This window comes from Pseudoliparis swirei, chromosome 10, assembly GCF_029220125.1.
Source record: "Pseudoliparis swirei isolate HS2019 ecotype Mariana Trench chromosome 10, NWPU_hadal_v1, whole genome shotgun sequence".
NCBI lineage: Eukaryota > Metazoa > Chordata > Actinopteri > Perciformes > Liparidae > Pseudoliparis > Pseudoliparis swirei.
In genome coordinates this window covers 11,913,398-11,919,397 of record NC_079397.1, presented here as the reverse complement: position 1 = coordinate 11,919,397, position 6,000 = coordinate 11,913,398, and positions in this window count along the sequence as shown.

Genomic DNA, 6,000 nt, shown 5'->3' with positions numbered 1-6,000 from the left:
GAACTATTCATATCTGTCTTCCATACACTCGATGAAATATGTAACGCCGCACGCTCCCGGGCACATCGGGATCTGTGAACCGAAGCTGGGTTAAATGTTTGTGTTTTCAAAGTTGTATTGTGCGCAGGTTTCATATATACTGCGGTGTTCACGGCCGTGTTCTAATGAGGTTTAATAACAATATCAACTAGAACGGGCACTCGGTAGAGCGCATACCGTCGCATATCACAAGATTGGGCATTGAATTATGAACATTTTGGCATTAGTTGCATGCCAATTGGATAAAAATTGATTATGGTAAAAAGAAGATTTTGACCTTTTCATGACTTTCCACTCCCACTCCCATCCACCTGCACACTGTGTCTTCAAAGTATAAATCGAAGAATTATGAAAATCAGTTTGGTGCATATGACACTTGATCAATTGTTTTAATGTGTATAACTGCATCACAGCTGTATTTCTCTACTTGTTCTTTACCGTCGCATTCAAAATGCGGAAGGTTATGTTTTGATCGCTGTGTATTTATTTATTTATTTATTTGTATGCGTGTTACTCGCATAACAAAAAATGTATTAAACCGAATCGCATGAAATTTGGTCTGATGATTGGTTATTATCCGGGGACCATTTGATTAGATTTTGGGATCGATCGGGTCAAAGGTCAAGGTCAAGGTCATGAAAAGGTCAAAATCTTCTTTTTACCATAGCGCAGTCAATTTGTATCCAATTGGCATGCAACTAATGCCAACATGTTCATAATTCAATGCCCAATCTTGTGATATGCGAAGGTATGCGCTCTACCGAGTGCCCGTTCTAGTCTTCAATGTATCTGTTAAGTTACACAGTCAAACTTTAAGGCTCAGTAAACACAATTTATTTGTCAATAGAGGTTTTGTTTGTAGCTATCTTAACCTTTTTATTTCTAAACTATTAAACAGCAACTTATCCAGTATCAATGTTCTGCTTACTAAAGATGATCCGGTACTACTTTACACTCACGAAGTAGTCCCTATAAAAACTGTTTTTAAGTAATACACAAGGATGCTGATTCCAGAAAGAGACGCTCTCGCTGTTTTTTTAATCCATTCTTCTTGAAAGGATTGTCAGTAATATGCACAACGCAAACTAAATGTCCGTAAAACACCTTTACTGTGTTGGGATGGAGACAGAAATGACACAGATAAAGAGAGATTGTGAGGAAGCCCTTGAGCTGAGTGAAAAGACATTTATACACTTAACAAATTCTAATTAAATGTCAATGACCCATCCCTTTAAAACACTAAATAACCCCGTACGTCACGTGCGCTGCAATGCGCCCCGCATCACGTGCACGTTGATTCACACTCGATGGCGTGCTCTTCCGGATGAGGATGCGAGCAGCTGTCGCCGACGCACGCCTGTAAACTTTGCCCGCGTATCCAATTCCCTCGCGGCGTGTGTACAAAACACCCTCGCCGACGGCGAGCTTCATCTGCGCCGCGCGCGACGCATTCACAAACAAACTGGCAACTTGTTGCCGGGCGGCGTGTCAACAGAGACGCAACAGGAGACGTGTTTATCTGTAGCAGATGGAACAATTAAAGACCTGGAGGCAGCAACGCATCGGGTGATGAGGGGGCTCCTCGCCGCTGTGTCACGGAGACGGCGTGGCGCGGAAACAATTCAACGCGTCTGACAAACAATTAAGACTGTGTTTATTTACTCGTCAACGGAAAAGGAGACACAACGGCGTTGACTGCCAGCGCACAATGTGGAAGAAACGCTGGCGTGTGAACATGTTTGTTTCATCTCGTTGGTACAAAGAGTATCAGAGCCAGCATGTGTGTATGTGTGTGTTTGTGTGTGTGTGTACATGTGTTTGTGTGTGTGTACATGTGTTTGTGTGTGTGTACATGTGTTTGTGTGTACATGTGTTTGTGTGTGTACATGTGTTTATGTGTGTGTGTGAGTACATGTGTTTGTGTGTGTGTGTACATGTGTTTGTGTGTGTGTGTACATGTGTTTGTGTGTGTGTGTACATGTGTTTGTGTGTGTGTGTGTACATGTGTTTGTGTGTGTGTGTACATGTGTTTGTGTGTGTACATGTGTTTGTGTGTGTCCATGTGTTTGTGTGTGTGTACATGTGTTTGTGTGTACATGTGTTTGTGTGTGTGTGTGTACGTGTGTGTGTGTACATGTGTTTGTGTGTGTGTACATGTGTTTGTGTGTGTGTATATGTGTTTGTGTGTGTGTGTGTGTGTGTGTGTACGTGTGTGGTGTGTGTGTTTGTGTGTGTGTACATGTGTTTGTGTGTGTCCATGTGTTTGTGTGTGTGTGTACATGTGTTTGTGTGTGTGTACATGTGTTTGTGTGTGTGTACATGTGTTTGTGTGTACATGTGTTTGTATATGTATTTATGTGTGTGTGTGTGTGTGTGTGTGTGTACATGTGTTTGTGTGTGTGTACATGTGTACATGTGTTTGTATATGTGTGTGTGTGTGTGTGTGTGTGTGTGTGTGTGTGTGTGTGTGTGTGTGTGTGTGTGTGTGTGTGTGTGTGAGAGAGGCTTTGCCTGTCAGTCATGTTAACTCAATGTGAAGAGGCTCCTCCAAGCGGAAAGTTGAGTCCTATATATTTGCCACAATGGCTGGTGTTATTAAGACCTTGATCCGTGTTTTCTTTCTGCATGGAGGGAGGTAAGCTACTAGATGCTCTGTGTGTGTGTGTGTGTGTGTGTGTGTGTGGCTTGGTTCTTGATTCGGGACACACACAAACACGCACTGGGGCTCTGTAAACATCAATTTCTCAGCCGTGTGAGAGGTTTTTTCTCCCCCGCGTGTGCTCTTGTTTATGCTCAATTGAAAGCATTTCCGGTGGAAGCCGTGAAGAGATGTCTCACAAACAAAAGGGTCACTCAAAAGAACACAAGCCGCCATCTTTATGAAGAGGAGAGCGCTGTGCGACTCTCTGACAGTGAGTTTGCATCCTGAACGTTTTCGCCGGAGAATCCGAGAACACCGCAAAAGAAACCTATTGATTGAAACCCAAATTGCGCAAGACATCTACACTACAGTTCAAAAGTTTGGGGTCATCCAGACAATTTTGTGTCTTCCACGAAAACTCACTTTTATTTGTCAAATGAATTGAAAATTGAATAGAAAATATAGTCAAGACATTGACAAGGTTAGAAATAATGATTAATATTTGAAGTATTAATTTTGTTCTTCAAACTTCAAGCTCAAAGGAAGGCCAGTTGTATAGCTTATATCACCAGCATAACTGTTTTCAGCTGTGCTAACATAATTGCACAAGGGTTTTCTAATCAGACATTAGTCTTCTAAGGCGATTAGCAAACACAATGTACCATTAGAACACTGGAGTGATAGTTGATGGAAATGGGCCTCTATACACCTATGGAGATATTTCATTAGAAACCAGACGTTTCCACCTAGAATAGTCATTTACCACATTAACAATGTATAGTGTGTATTTTTGATTAATGTTATCTTTATTGAAAAAACAGTGCTTTTCTTTAAAAAATATAGACATTTCTAAGTGACCCCAAACTTTTGAACGGTAGTGTATATTTGGAAAAGCTCGCATTTGGGCGGGTTTTAGGCAACACATCCTCCTCTGTGCGCGGCGGTAAACGCTCAGATAGACTCTAAACGAACACGCAGGCCTCCCCAAACAACCCGCCAATCATCCGCCAGATCCAGACGACTGCAGGCGAGCGGAGGCCGGCTTCATTGAAGTGATGCTAAGAACAAACAATCAAAAGTGCTGCTTGGGAGACCGCGACACGTCCACATCAGCAAATGACATGTAACAATGGTGACATCTAATTTATAGCTCAAGGAGCGCGTACAAGCAAATAAACAGGCATCCCCGGTCCGCACGTCCCTCTCAATTTGCTTCTCCCACGCTCTATTGCCTCTCAGACGCGGGGCGGGGGAGGGAGATAGAAAAGTTGAAAGTATGCAACTTTGACGTCTTAGTTGCAGGTCCAAGACCCCCCCCCCCCTCCACCCCCCCCCCCCACCCCCCCAGCCATCCGTGAGACAAAACCGTCGCCGAGCGCAAACAGAAACGTCCTCCGCGAGAGCTGAGCAGGAAGGATGCGAAGGAAGGAGGAGCCAACGAGGAAGAAAGGGAAGGATTTGAAGACACCTCGGCGTCTCTGTTCTCTCCTTTCATTTCCTGTCTGGATTCCCTCGTTCTCCTCAGGCGGATGTTGTCAGCGGCGTGCGGGCGGGGGCGGGGGGGGGCACGGCGCGTGGCAGAAACTTTGAACCTTCGCCGCGTGCCCCCCCCATCTTTTCAAGCTCCAGTCGCGCGATCTCGCGAACCGCCGCGCTCGTCTGTGCGTCGGCGTGGCGACGCCTCCAGGTAACAAGGAGACTAGAAGCAGTCGGAGGCCCGTGTACCGCGGCAAAGCTTTAGCGAAAGGGGGTCTTTAAATATTGAAGGTGTGCGTATACGATCACACATTGTCACTCTGAGAAGAGAGGGGGAACAAAGAATACAAAGAATACAAATGGTTCGCTTGGAAAATCATTTACGTTTCTTTGCCGAGAATATTTCCTGAGACGGATGCATCTTCTGAATGTTGGAATGTGAGTTTTTTTTGATAAAAAGTATACAAAAACACTTCCTATTGGCTGATAAGAACCACCCATTGCTAATACAATGTTCATCACTTTTCAAAGTTGTTATGAGTAAACAAACACCGCTGCTGGAGGGAGGCGGACGTCTCCGGCCTCTTGTCAAAGCCAATTAGAGTCCTCAGGTCATGACCCCATTTGCATTGTGAACCGGGCCCCAGACGGCTAATGGGGCCACTACCTGAGGAGATTCATTGAAAGTGACATTACTTGAACCCTCCTCTTTTTTTCTCTTCTTCTCGCACAGCCCGCTGAACAAACAGCTCATCTTATTTTAATGTGGTGCCGCGAGTCTAAACAGCGAGGTCACGTCTTCTCAAACTTTGACACGAGCCGGAGGGCAAACGGGGAAAGGGACACGGCGGTGCGGCGTTGGGGCGGCCGCTCGTGTCCGTGTTGTTGGGAAACGCTCGGAACCGGGAAAATAAAACAAGGGCACTGCACAGATCTGGGTTTTTACAAATAAAAATGCAAAATAATGCCGTGCGAAACATTTAGGCCTCAATTATTTATAAGGCTTTATACGCAACGGTCACAAACAACATGTTTACCATCCCTGATGACCTAATGCGACAAAGCACGCAACTTTCTGAGGCGCTCAGTACGGAAAAGATTGCCCCTGAAAGTTATTGTATCTGTATAATTAGATTTAATGACCTCAAAATCACATTTACACAGGTAATGATGGATATTATGGATCCTATGGATTGATAGAGGACTTGAAGCTGTGTGTGTGGGGGGGGGGGTTGACAAAAACAAGCATTGATGTTCCATCTTGGAAGAGAAAAAAACAGATGGTGAATAAAGAGAAGTGTCACACGTTGCCGCCGCCCCCTCTTGTCCTGTCTAATTAGTCATATTATGTTATTATAATATGGTTATCATCTTCCTTTAATATATCAAAAATGGAGGAAAAAATAAAAACGCCATTAGTTCACCCATCGGCTTTTTGTCTTTTCGTAAAGCAACAGCGGAAGCGGTAATTTGTTCTCGTGGCCGAGGGCTGCAGACTTTCATTTTCTGAGTGAAAGAGTTGCATCCCGCCCGATTGAGCAGGCAGGGGATGGATGGATGGATGCTTTAATACTCGGCTAGTCGGAGGAGGCGGCCGCCGCCCTCTAATTTATTTAATATTGCAAGAGAAATGACCTTGAGATCAGAGAAGAGCTGAAACTCTCCCCGCACGGCAAACAGAAACAATGGAGCCGTCCTAATTGTGGCATTACAATCCAGCACACAGTGAGCGATCAGAGGGGGATTGATTAGAGGAGGGGAGAGGTGGACAACTTTGTGAAAAGGTCATTGCACACTCCACCTGGAGTTTCTCATATTTCCAACACTCCGTGAACACGGGAGGA